At 37.0% G+C, this 14727-nt stretch overlaps 1 pseudogene across 1 annotated transcript; it reads right to left on the bottom strand.

The window, feature by feature from the left end:
* Nucleotides 1–270: 270 nt before the first annotated feature.
* Nucleotides 271–2287, bottom strand: LOC311579645 (elongation factor 1-alpha 1-like; annotated as a pseudogene). Its single transcript has 2 exons — nucleotides 1052–2287; nucleotides 271–743 (listed from the first exon to the last, which is right to left on the bottom strand). The product of its transcript is annotated as an elongation factor 1-alpha 1-like (transcript).
* Between the last annotated feature and the right edge of the window lie 12440 nt (nucleotides 2288–14727).

Genomic DNA, 14727 nt, shown 5'->3' with positions numbered 1-14727 from the left:
TAAACTTGTTTTAATGGGCCTCAAATTTCTGTGACCAATTTTTGGTCAAGTTGTTTCCATTAAAAAGTACTGATTTTAAGGTCACCAAGGAGAGACTTGATACCCTATGAACATATACAGGGGGAGAAGTTCCCCCTCAGTCACAGACATAGGGGAGGGGAGTAGGGGGGGAAGCGGGAGGAAGGGAGGAATGGGAGGATACAAGGAATGGGCTAACAACTGAGATGTAATATGAATAAATTAATTTTAAAAAAGCAAAAAAAAAAAAAGTACTGATTTTGAAAACTAATCACTTAAAACTGCCACACACAAAAAAACAGTCCACAAAACATTCTCCTTTCCTTCTGAAGGTTTTACGATGCATTGTTATCATTAACCAGTCTTTTACTATTAAACTTAAATGGCCAATCGAGACAAACAGTTCTGAAACCTTTCTTCAACCACTGATTAGGGCTGGGGTGGCAGGTGTTAGGGATAGTATTCATTTAGTCTTCTGAGCTTTCTGGGCAGACTTGGTGACTTTTGCCAGCTACAGCAGCCTTCTTGTCCACAGCTTTGATGACAACAAACAGCAACTGTCTGCCTCATGTCACAAACAGAAAAATGACCCAGTGGGAGATAGTCAGAGAAGCTCTCAACACACATGGGCTTTTCAGGGACCATATGAACAATGGCTGCATCACCAGACTTCAAGAATTTAGGGTCATCTTCCAGCTTCTTGCCAGAATGATGATCAATCTTTTCTTTTTTCTTTTTTTTCCTTTATTAATTTATTCTTGTTACATCTCAACGGTTATCCCATCCCTTGTATCCTCCCATTCTTCCCTCCCTCCCATTTTCCCCTTATTCCCCTCCCCTATGACTGTTCCTGAGAGGGACCTTCTCCCCCTGTATATGCTCATATGGTATCAAGTCTCTTCTTGGTAACCTGCTGTCCTTCCTCTGAGTGCCACCAGGTCTCCCCCTCCAGGGGACATGGTCAAAGGAGGGGTCCTGCTCAAACTAAGGCACCATCCAAGGACAATACAGGCGGTAAACCTTAAACCCGTACCCAGATCAATCTTTTCTTTAAGCTCAGCAAATTTGCATGCTATGTGAGCGGTGTGGCAATCCAGGACAGGGGCACAGCCAGCACTAATTTGGCTTGGATGGTTCAGGATAATCACCTGAGCAGTGAAGCTAACTGCTTCCATTGGTGGATCATTTTTGCTGTCACCAGCAACATTGCCAAGTCTAACATCTTTGACAGATACGTTCTTTACATTGAAGCCCACATTGACCCCAGGAAGAGCTTCACTCAGTGCTTCATGGTGCATCTCAACAGATATAACTTCTGTTGTGACATTGACTAGAGCAAAGATAACCACCATACCAGGTTTAAGAACACCAGTCTCCACTCGGCCCACAGGGACAGTGCCAATACCACCAATTGTATAGACATCTTGGAGGGGCAGTCTCAGGGGCTTGTCAGTTGGATGAGTTGGTGGCAGGATACAATCCAAAGCTTCTAGCAGTGTGGTGCCGCTGGCACTGCCATCTTTGCAGGTGACTTTCCATCCCTCGAACCAAGGCATATTGACACTTGGCTCCAGCATGTTGTCACTATTCCAACCAGAAATTGGCACAAATGCTACTCTGTCAGGGTTGTAGCCAATTTTCTTAATGTAGGTGCTGACTTCCTCAACGATTTCCTCGTATCTCTTCTGGCTCTAGGGTGGCTCAGCGGAATCCATTATGTTGACACCTGTTTCACACCAAGAGTGAAGCAGCTGTTTCACACCAAGAGTGTAAGCCAGAAGGGCATGCTCAGGGGTCTGCCCATTCTTGGAGAAACCAGCTCCAAATTCACCAACACCAGTAGCAACGATCAGGACAGCACAGTCAGCCTGAGGTGTGCCTGTAATCATGTTTTTGATGAAGTCTCTGTGTCTTGGGGCATCAATGATATTCAAGTAGTATTTGCTGGTCTCAAATTTCCACAGGGAGATGTCAATAGTGATACCACGCTCACGCTCAGCCTTCAGTTTGTCCAAGACCCACGCATACTTAAAGGAGCCTTTTCCTATCTTGACTGCCTTCTTTTCAAACATTTCGATGGTTCGCTTGTCGATTCCACCACATTTGTGGATCAGGTGGCCGGTTGTGGTGGACTTGCCGGAATCTACGTGTCCAATGACCACGATGTTCATGTGAGTCTTTTCCTTTCCCATTTTGGCTTTGAATTAGCAGTGAATTTCACAACACCTGCGTTCTGACGGCAAACCCGTTGGGAAAAAGAACGTCCAAGGCGACTCTATAGCTAGATCTTATAGAGGCCTTTTGTCAACTAAAACCCCCTCCTTTCAGGGAAACCCTGCCTGTGTCGAATTCACACAAGTCTGTTAGCACGGAGAGTCATTTTGTCATTTTTATTTGGTGCTGGCTACTAATAGTCTGTTCATGCCCCAATGAACAAACCAATAGCCACAGACACTTTGGTAGCTCTTATGAGACTCATTAGGTTAATTAAATAGAAGACTTGGGACTGGAAGGAAGACATGTTCCTATATTGGGGAGAGGGGCCTTGGAGCATTACAGTGAGGGAGAAGAAGGTAGACATAACTAAGGTACAGTGGATCCATCTATAAAATTTTCAAAAAAGTCAAAGGCAGAATCATGGGTTTGCATTTAATTAAGAATCTGTGCAACAAAGGCATAAAATAATGAAGATATGATCTTCAGAACAGGAGAAAATACCGGCCAACTATACATCTGATAAAGGGTCACTATTCCTTCCCTTTCTGATTCATAGTTTCTTTATAAAGAATTTGTATTGTCCTTGGCTGGTGCCTTGTAAGTGAAGGCTTTCGTGGGACATGCCCCTTGGGCTAGTATGCAGATATAAGTGAGTATATACCATTTGAGTCTTTCTGCTTCTGGCTTAACTCACTCATTATGATCATTTCTAGCTCAATCCATTTATCCACAAATTTTGGGAATTCCTTGTTTTTAATAGCTGAATAGTATTCCATAGTGTATATGTACCACAGTTTCTTTATCCATTCTTCTATTGAGGGACACTTAGGCTGTTTCCATGTTCTGGCTATTATGAATAAGGCTGCTATGAACATGGTTGAGCAAATTTTCTTGTTGTGTGCTGGAGCATCTTCTGGGTATATTCCAAGGAGTGGAATAGCTGGGTCTTGAGGAAGCCCTATTCCCATTTTTCTGAGATAGCACCAGATAGATTTCCAAAGGAAATACAGGCGGTAAACCTTAAACCCCTACCCAGATCTAGACAATGGACAGAACACTCTCCACAGTAGAGTGGAGAGTGGGATATGACTTTCTCACATACTCTGGTGCCTCATCTTTGATCATGTCCCCTGGAGGGGGAGACCTGGTGGCACTCAGAGGAAGGACAGCAGGTTACCAAGAAGAGACTTGATACCTTATGAACATATACAGGGGGAGGTAATCCCCCTCAGGAACAGTCATAGGGGAGGGGAATAAGGGGAAAATGGGAGGGAGGGAAGAATGGGAGGATACAAGGGATGGGATAACCATTGAGATGTAACAAGAATAAATTAATAAAGGAGAAAAAAATAAAAAAAAGAATTTGTAAATTCTTTATTATAATTAGTTAACCTTGTCACTTACAATGTTTCTACCTGAGATTTCAGTTACTATGAAATTTTGAAGCAAAATTGGAGATTATTATGAAAGATTTAAAAATATAGCTCTAAGATAGCATAGAGATGCTTAAAATATTATACACAGAGAGTAGAGACAGAGAGAGAGAGAGAGAGAGAGAGAGAGAGAGAGAGAGAGAGACAGAGAGAGAGAGAACAATTTTTATTCATGAACGACTAGCTTTTTTTTTCTCTTTTAACCTCCCCTTGCATTGTACTTTTAGTGCCATACCCAAAAAGTTATCTCCAAAACTCAAGGTCGACTATATCCTGCCTTTGTTATTGTCTAGGATTCTTATCATTTAAGATATGGGTTGTGATCTATTTAATGCTAATTTGTATGATGCGTATCTGTGTCTTCATTTCCCCCCTGCAAGTGGGTGTGCCGTTGTTCCAGTGTCATTTGTTGAAATGACAGTCTTTCATCCATTGTATTGTCTTTTCTAAGATTAGTTTTATTTATTATGATTCTATCTCTGGGATTTTATTTCTCTTCCATCAATTTTCTTGTTCAAGGTTTTCACCAACACTGCACTCTTCTCATGTTTGACCCTTTACAGTAAATCTTGAAGTTGGAAGATTTCAGAGTTTTAACTTTATTACTCCTTTCAACATGGTGCCTGCTATTTTAGCTCTTTTGTTCACATAAGGTGAGAAAGAGTTTGCTGACTCATTTTTTTTTAAGATGGCTTGATAGTGATTTGGACTGAATTACATTGAGCCTTCAAGTGAGGCTGGGGAGTACTACTTTGTTATTTGTAATTAGTAATCAGAAAATATTGAGACTTCAAATATTTGCACATTGAATATTTCTCTTTATTTAGTCCTTTGCATTTTTCATTTAGACTTCTCTCCTCTTCCTCAGGAAAATCTTATACATTAGAATTACAGCTAGCATTTCCTTTCTGGGCAAATAAAAGCAGAATATGTTCATAATTTTAGGTTTTTGTTTTGTTTTTGTTTTCATTAGTGACATATAGGAAAGTGAGTTAATTTTGCTATTAACTTTTAATGCTGAAAGCTTTCCCTACTGGTTTGTTTGGATTAGGATTATATTACATATTTATGAATTATTTTCTTTATAGACAAGGAAACCAGAATTCAAGTCATATATGATCCACCTCTCTTTAAGGCAACCACAAAATATAAGTATTGCAGTTAATGTAAACATTAACTGGTTGAGACAACTCTGTCTCTAGTTTTGTGGAAGTTCAACAATTAAATGTCATTTTAAGAATTACAGCATGGACTGCATTTTCCTCCAACAATGATAGTTTTATTAGACTACACTCACTCACTAACATTTTTTACATTTGATTTTAGTCAATAATTTGATAGTCCTATTCAAGATATATATTTAATGATGACATTTTCTATCTCTAAAGGCACACAAGAAAGAAGTAAATACTCTGGCATTTCCTGATGACAGGCAGTTTGAAGCTTTAGGAGCAGATGCAGCCATTACTCATGAGGCTCAACATGATGCCAGAGTGTCACTCTTCTAGAGTCATGATGGCCTAAAGGTTGTACATTTTAAATACTTTTTCGATTATGATCTAAATGAATCTCTGGGTTATTTAAATGCAACTATTTATTAGATGACTACAATTTCATTCATGATAAAATAAAATAAAACAAACACTTGTAAAAATAAGTAAGACATTATTCTTATGAAGTGATATTTATGTATATGCTTACGTTCAATTTATTAGACGTTTGAAATAGCAAAACTTGAGATAGAATTCCACGCTTCCACATGTCTGCCAACTGTGGTTGCTACTGCAGAATATGTTGAGGGTAACTGACAGAAGAAATTAAAGTAGAAAGTGATGCTCTGTTAGTTTATGTTTATTTTTCTCTCTTTTCTAATTTGTATATCCATCATTTTTCATCTACTGATAATTAATTCCCATCCTATTTATTTGGAGCTGTTTATAGTTTAACAGATGCTAAAACATAAATGGATGATTTAAATAAAAATAATTCTTGGAAAGAAGGCCATTTATATGTGACCTGCTACTTGTCTAACTCAAAGTATGGAGCCGCTTTTCAAAGTCACAGATGCCGTGGGCTGCTTTTGATTTGAAAATTCAAAAGGAAACACTAAGGAAATTTTTAAAAATTACAAATATTTAACATTTTTCTCTGTCCTGAAATTTAGCCTTATTAGTGTCTGTTGCTCTGCCAAAGTTGAAGTAATTTAAATTGAAAGTCTCTATTCTCATGTGCACCCCCAAAATACTTCAGTGCTGTAATCACTTCCTCTGCCTCCTTTTCCTTTTTCTTCTCCTTCTCTATCTTTCCAATGATCTGAGGAATGAACATGTGATTGTTAATTTGGAATGGAATATATGGAGCTTCATATTAAATTTTACTTTTTTATTATCAAATATATTTTATTTATTCATCTATCACCATTAACCAAATATCATTGGCAGAATTAGGACTGGGAAAACAGTCCATTTCATACCCTCTTTTGTAACTTATGTCCATTAGTGGCAGGCAGTCCCTTCCTTCATGTTATACTGTACCCATATTTGCCTTTTTTTATGTATATGAATGTATTATTGATTAGATTATCCATATGAAGGCATGCAGTTTATTTTTTCATTTTTAGGTTGTATGAAATTGCATAATATTATATATCCTATATCCCTCCATTGGCCTGGAAAAATTTAAACTACAATTTTTAGAGCTGTTTAATATTTCAAAACACACACTCTCTCTCTCTCTCTCTCTCTCTCTCTCTCTCTCTCTCTCTCTCTCTCTCTCTCTCACACACACACACACACATTTTAGTTTCCACTCCTCTGTTGACAGACAAAAAAGATTGATTCCAATATTTTTTTTTGCTACATTGAATAAAGCAGTAATAAGCATGGATGCACAAATATGTTTACAATAGAAAACACAGTTGTCTGTATGTATGTCCAGAAATCAAATACCTGGTCTGTATGGTAATTCTGTCTTTAATTTTTGAGGAATCTCCAAGCTGATTCCACAATGGGTATGTTAAGTGTCCTTCAATATAGCATAAGGTCTCCTTTTTTCTCACATCTGCTGTCAGGTTCTTGAACATTGCCACTCTGACTTAGTTTAGACATGTCAAAGTTTTTAAATTTTTAATTCATTCATGTCTAGGGATAGTGAAGAATTTAAAAATACTTATTGACCATTTGCCCTTTCTTTCTTTCTTTCTTTCTTTCTTTCTTTCTTTCTTTCTTTCTTTCTTTCTTTTTCCTTTCTTCCTTCTTTCTTTTCTTCCTTCCTTCTTTCCTTTTTTGAAAACTGTCTATTTAGTTCACTTGTCCATTTACTGAATGGTAGTTTTAGTCTCTTGGAATTTAATTTCTGTAATTATTTGTAAATTCTGGGTATTATATCATTATCTGAAGCTGTTCTGGGAAAGATCTGCTCCCTTTCTATGGCTGTCTGCTAACTCTGATGATTGCTTCCTTTGCTGTTCAGAAACTGATACCGTTCATGTTATTGCCTCTCTTGATACCTGAGGTTAGTTCCCATGATATTGGTGTTCTATTTAAAAAATTCTTGTTTACACTAATATCTTGAAGGGCATCCTCTTTGTTTTCTCTAAATGTTTTAGTGTTGCAGGCTTTACATTAAGAACATTGACTCATTTTGAATTAGTTTTTGCACAATGTAAAGATAACACACCAATTCCTATTCTTCTGCAGGTAGAAATCCAGTTTTGGAAGAACCATTTGTTGGATAATTTAAATTTTTTTCTTCCTAACTATGATTTTTGCCTCCTTTGTCAAGAGTTAGGTGAGCATAGTTTTGCAGTTTTATTTCTAGGTCCCCTGTTCTATTTCACTGCTCTACTTGTCTATTCCGACACAAGCGCAGGGCTCTCTTTATCACTGTAGCTTTATAGTATAATATGAGATACATTTTGTAATGTCTCAAGTATTGTCCTTACTCCTTATGATTATTTTGAAAACTCATGGACTTCATGGTTTCACATGAATTCTTGTATTTTTTTAAACCTGTGAAAAATAATGTTACTGATAGTCTTTGTATTCTGTAAATTAATTTTGATACAGTGGTATAGAATTCAAACTTAAGATGATTCTTCACACACGCTGGATATATTTCTAGTCTAATATGAGGTATTGTACCCATATAACTCAATTATAATACAAGATTTACTTCCAATACTTTGAAAGTGCTATTGAAGGCTGTTTAGGACAAATAAGTTTTACAGGTTAATTGTTAGTTGTTGAGGCTTTTGAATGGATTTTTCCTAACCTCTTTCTCAGAGAGTAGAATGTTAATACAAATGAAATATATTGTTTGGTTTTATATTAATTTTGTATCCTTTAATTTTACTGTCTTTTTTATGTCCACATGTTTTTAATATATTCAAAAGGGTCTTTTAAATAGATAATTTTTTGCCCTATGGAAATAGGGATAGTTTTACTTCTTGTTCTATTATGGTTGTTTTTATATATTTGTCTTTTGTAATTGCTAGAGCTAAGACTTTGAGTACTACATTGAAAAAAAGAGGGGAGACTTTCATGGGATATGCCCCTTGGGCTAAGGCCTTCACTTACCAGGAAACTGGGCCAGAGGGGAGGACATCCCATTGAGACTCTGGATGAGAGAAGCATGGGAGAATAGCAAAGTAGAAGGATCCAGAGGGTCCTAGAAACCTACAAGTAAAATATTATGGTAGGCAGATTTGGGCCCAGAGGTCCTGCTCAAACTAAGGCACCAGCCAAGGACAATACAGGCGGTAAACTTTAAACCCCTACCCAGATCGAGCCAATGGTTAGATCAGTCTCCACAGTTGAGTGGAGAGTGGGATATGACTTTCTCACATACTCTGGTGCCTCACATTTGACCATGTCCCCTGGAGGGGGAGATCTGGTGGCACTCAGAGGAAGGACAGCAGGTTACCAAGAAGAGACTTGATACCCTATGAACATATACAGGGGGAGGTAATCCCCCTCAGGAACAGTCATAGGGGAGGGGAATAAGGGGAAAATGGGAGGGAGGGAAGAATGGGAGGATACAAGGGATGGGATAACCATTGAGGTGTAACAAGAATAAATTAATAAAAAAAAAAAAAGAGGGGAGAGTATATGTTAACTGACCATTTCTTTTAACACATCTTGTAAAAATAAAGATTCTAAACTTGATTTCCAGAACTTAGGGCCTAATTGTTGCTTGTTAGAACAAAGTTAATTTTAGAGCCATTTACAAATTAAACTACATTCTAATTTTATTTCATCTCAAATCATAATCTGTGAAGGATCTATGAACTCAGATGTGCTGAAAGAAAAAATATATAAGTTGATATCTCTTTAATCTTTCCAGTAGAAAACCTGAGAGCCTAGCATGTCTATGTTTAAAAGTAAGCATTTTTCTTTTCTTAATACTTAAATAAATACCAGAATCTATTTCTCCAATCAATTACTCAATTGGTTGTTTCTTTTGTCCTGTTAAATGGTAAAAGCAAGTAAAGACTATTTCACACTTGGCTTCTCTGTGCATGTAATCTTTACAGCTCTACAAATCTTTTGAAGTGTGCTGCTAGCAGGGGAAGAATGTATAATTTAGGCTGCATAATTTGATAATAAAAATAAAAAGTCCATTTATCGATATGCAGCCTTTGTTCCTGGGTGCATTCTTCAGCAATGATTGCAAGTTTGGGTGCTGAATATCTACATGTACCTTTCTTTTATATAAATCCAAGAGAGAAAAATGTCTTTTAACTTTTCCAAAGTGATCACTTCTGTCTTCTTGCACTCACAGTCCTAATGCTAGAGCTCTTCACCCAGAACTATGAGAGGAATAAATTGTACAGTTCTATTTAGTTTTTAATGTGCTTTGCAAGCGTTCCTCTTTGCGTTGAACATAATGTGAGTATATTTTATTATACCATGGTGGCTGTTACTTTTGTAGGGCCCATTCAGCTGCCACTGAAAATTTCACTGTTAAGTCGTGATTCAGTTATCAGCTTCACTTCTGCCCAACTCTGAGCTGACATAGCTGGCTGTAACCAGTAAAAGAGTTCAAAGTTATCCATAAGTGGATAACACTATATTGTGAACTGCAGAGTTGAAGTTAAAGTTGTAAGGGTGTTTTTTTAAAATAACAATGTTTGAATAATCCTAATACCTTTACTGGCATTGCTGCTTAGAGCTAAAATAGCTAAATAGAGTGACAGTTGTAAATCAAATTGGGTGATTCTGATTCTGGTTGAGAACATTGAGTGAAACCATACCAGGAGCTTGACACAGGTTGGAAGGACTCCAATATCAAGGGATATTTAGATTCCCATAGTTACTGCCTAGACTACACTGTGCTGCACTGCCAGTGGTTTAGTTGATAAATTGGTTATAACTTCCCCCCCCCCCTGTCCAAATGTAGCTGACTATGTTTGTCGAAGAATGGCACTTGGATGTCCTTTAAAAAGGGCATTTTAAAAAATCCTATACTTGCCATCAAAGATGTTAGGGAACAAATATACACATTTTAGGAAAAACTAGCAAACAAACATCACAAGAAGTGGGTGACATAGGTACAAGTATTTGTTTAAAGGCACTGTGAAATATAATGTGCCATCAATGATTCTTCCAGTGGTGAAATGTAAAACAAAATAGATTCAAATATCAGTGGTCTTCTTCTTAAAGACTATCATTTATCAAAAACAGAGTAGTTCTACTCAAATGCTACAATGAGAGGTAAGTTAAAACTTTGCAGCACATTCTTTGAGATCAGTGCTGTTTCATACTAATGCAGGAAAGTCTATTAGATGACACTGAAATCCAGGCACACCATCCTCCTGAAAATATCTACTCTCAGGGAATAGGTTAAAATATTCTTAGGAAAAGGTTATCACATGGAAACAAAAATGAATGAAACTCTAATAAACTACGGCATTTGCCTACTCTCTAAATATAACAATAGTTAGAAGGAGCAAAATATGAGATTATATGAAATGACTCTAAAAACAAAAACTTGCAGGATTTTCATCTTCTACTGCTTAAATAGCAGCCCTGCATATAATACAGCTTCTGAAACTGACAACAGCCAATAATGGAAAGCCCTTTAAAATAAGCTCTCTCATTCTCAGTTGTGTGTGTGTATGTGTGTGTGTGTGTGTGTGTGTGTGTGTGTGTGTGTGTGTGTGCACATGTATGCTTTAGTGCTCATGTAGAGGTCAGAGGAGAACATACATTCTGATACGAATCACTATGTTGTGTATACTAGGCTGGCTGGGCTGAGAGCTCCCACGAACTCACCTCTCTACCTCAAATTGCTCTGAGAGAGCACTGGAGTTAAATATTTGCTCTACTACCCTGCCCAGTCCACCACTGTAGGAGTTCTGGTGGTTTGAACTGAGAACTTCACACTTGTGTGACAAGTGCCTTAAGCACAGCAAATACCATAATCCCTTCCCCCAAGTTTGAAAGTTACCACTTGAAAGAGCCATGTGCCGGTTTCTGTCCCAAGCTCTGTGTTTAACATCTTATTGGAAGTGAGAGCCAGGAGAATAAAGATAGGTAAAATAAACACCAGGCATTCAAGTTGAAGAGGAAAAAATAAATTATACGTTATATAAAATCCCCTTGGAAACAAATAAATAATGAATGAATGAACTAGGCTTTAGGGACAGGCCTGTAGTCCTGTCTGTATAGACGCTGAGCATGAAGATTCCAAGGCCTGCATGGACTTCAGAGTGAACTTGGGGACAGCACAGGTAATTTAGAGAGAGTGCATCCATTAACAAAAGGAATAACAGAGTTCATTGGTACAGTGCTTTATCTGCCATGTGTGAGGCCCTAAATTCAATACCCAGTTACAGAAAAGAAAAAAATAAGAAGTTTTTTATTTCGGAAAGTGTTTGACTCCTCGGAAAATTAAGTAGGAAGCACAGAGTGTCCCTTTAGTGTCCCTATGTAGCTTGTCTTAGCTACTCTTTGTGACTTCTTTCACCCACTCTTTGTCCATCCCCAATCCCCTCACCCCAGTTTTACCTTCACTAGATAGGAGAGAAGAAAGAATAGAGAAGAGAAAGGAATTAGGGAAGGTCCTGAGTCTAATTTATTTCCTTTTGCTTCTTATTTGATCATAGCTACTAGCAAACTACAAACTCCCTAAATGGCCAACAACACTGACCCCACCTCTCAGGGGCTCTTAAATTTATATGCTCTCTAAAAAGTTCCCAGAGTTCCAAATGGCACACAATTACCAAAGTCATCTGCAGCTGTCAAAACCACAGTTCTGCTAGGGCATGATGCAAATCATGGTCAGTTGCTTCAGACAGTCCGAAGCAGGCCCACATCTCTACATCTGAGATCAAAATGAAAGCAGGTTCTTAAAATACTTGTGTGGTTTTTTTTTTCTCAAAGAAACTAAAATTGCAGAATTGTCATCATACCCATCCTGACCCTATGGCTTCCCTGAGTGTGGAAATCTTATATTTATGCAATGCAGTTTTTATTATTGAGTATGTTCATGCATCAGTCACAGTCGTGATCTTGCTTGTGGATTTACTAAAAGTCTAATGACACGTACCCACCATCACCATATTGTAAAGATAAGTTTCTTTGCTCTAAAACGCTACTATATTCCAACTTCGTATCCCTCTGCTCCTTCTATGCCTACTGACTAATTGTTTTCAACTCCCTGTGGTTTGGCCTTTTCATAATGTCATGTTAGTAAAGTCATACAATATGTAACCTTTTAAGACTGGCTTCATTAACTTAGTAGCACACAGTTAAGGTTCCTCCACATAGTTGAGTAGGTGAGTAACTCCCATTTTCTTATGGCTGAATAATATCCCACTGCCTGAATACATTGATGTATACTCATCTAGACTCCTGAACATATCTGGGTTGCTTCTGAGCTTTGACAATAATGAGAAAAGCTGCTATAATCACCCATACCCAGGGATTTATAGATATAGCAACAGGCTCAATCACCGAGAGAAGTGGGTTCAGCAGCTTAAGAAGCTATCAGACTGTTTCCTATGTGTCTGCTCTATTCTGTACTCCAGCAACAGAGAAGGAGGGTTCCTGCTGACACAGGCCAACTGTACTCCGTGCTGTTGCTATGTGAGATTCAGGTCACTCTAACAGTTCTTTAATACACCTGGCTGTGCATCTAATTTTCATTTCCATTATGAAGAGTCTTAATTCTCTTAACCTGTTTATATAATTATCTTCTACTGCTGTTTGCAATCTTTCTAAAACATCTATTGAGATTGTTTGCCCACTACAATCTATATTTTTAAAAATAAATTTTCTTTTGATAAATAGTGTGATTAGATGTAAAGCAATTCTATTTAAAAGTATGACAAAAACATAAATAATAGGAGTATAGTGAGTCAAAGTTCTTCCAAACACCACTATAAGCATCAAATATTGTTTAAAATTTAAAAGTTCTGAGTGTATAAAGAAATGTGTTTTCTTCATGTTATAAAATAAGATTTCTAAGGCATAGTTTTTTTCTCGATAGGTCAATAGCTTCAGTATAAAGCTCTACTAGGTCTTTTGGAAAAATTTACAGACCTTTTCCAAAATATATATATGTGTAAGAAATGCATCAAATAGACAAAGAAAATGTGAAGAAGAAGAAAAAAAGAATGTAAAGGTTATCTGAGACGTAATTCAAAATTAGAACAATCTTATCCTTGCAATATTGTAATAACAACAGAAAATTGAGTCAGCAAGAGCAAACAGAGGATCAAGAATTGGCTCATACATATGGATAATTTAAAAAATGGAAACTCAGTAAATAAATGCTTTACATTATCCACAAAAATTCACTCATAGTGAATTGAAGCCATAATACATCAATACGTAATCTATACAATAAAATTGACAGGGCTGGAGAGATGGCTCAGTGGTTTAGAACTCTGGCTTCCCCAAGTTCAATTCCCAGCACCCACATGATGACTCACAACCACCCGTCATGGAATCTGCTTTCCTCTTTTGGTGTGCATGAAAAGGGAGCACTCACACATATGAAATAAATTGACAAATTTGACTTTCTCAAAATCAAGAGCAGCTGTTTTTCTAAAATTATTGAAAAGCACGCTACAACAATGAATGCAAAATATCTGATATCACTTCCCCCTTGAGGGACTGCCCTGCCAAGCCAGAAGGGAAGAGAATGAGCTCAGTCCTGATGTGACTTGCCTAGCTGAGGTGGTTAGATAGGCGAGCTCCCTTTTTCTGATGAATATGGAAGAGGGGTGTGGGGAGGAGAGGAAGGAGGGGCCTAAAATTGAAATGTAAAGTGAATAAATAAATTAATTAATGAAAATGAAAAGACCATAGCAATTTACTTCAAAATTCAACTAGAAAACATAGTCAATAAAAATGTGAAAATTTTGGCCAACTGATTATAGAAGATGTACGCAGCGCTTCATTAGTTATTAATACCAAACAGTTGTTACAAAACCAACTATAATGATAACATTTTTTTAAAAAAATCCCAGGTATTGGCAAGTATGCCAATCAATTGCAAATTTATTGCAGAAAGAGAAAGAAAAATATCATGGTAGACAACAGCTTAACAGAATGTCAAAGGGTAAACATGTATGTGCTATGAGACAATAGTTTGAGACTACATACCTATCTAATGAAAGTTATTATGTGTATCATAAAGCATTCTATATCAACATCTATAGATGTGTCCTTTAATACAGCTAATAACTATAAATAACACAAATGTCTACCAATAGATCAATGAGCATATAGGCTATGAGATACTTTTATCATGAAATACTACTGAGCAATAAAAATAAACTTATTTTCTACATCACAGATCACAAAATAGTTGTGCCAAGGAAAGTAGAAAAACAAATTGTAGTGTATCAATCCATGTATACTGAACTCTAGAGGATTCAGGTCATGTATGACAGAAAGCAAATTAGATCAGGGAGTATCATTGCATTTTGAGGATTTCCACGGTGTTTTAAAGGCTTTTGTGTTGTACATAGCACCTACAGAATTATATTAGGACAGATTGGTAAAAAAAAAATAAAGAAATCAAAGTAGAAATTATATAAACCAGATTC

Source organism: Acomys minous, assembly GCF_964271855.1.
Source record: "Acomys minous genome assembly, chromosome: 12".
Taxonomy (NCBI): Eukaryota; Metazoa; Chordata; class Mammalia; order Rodentia; family Muridae; genus Acomys; species Acomys minous.
Note: the sequence above shows the minus strand (reverse complement) of the source record. Positions and strands in the feature narration are given on the sequence as shown.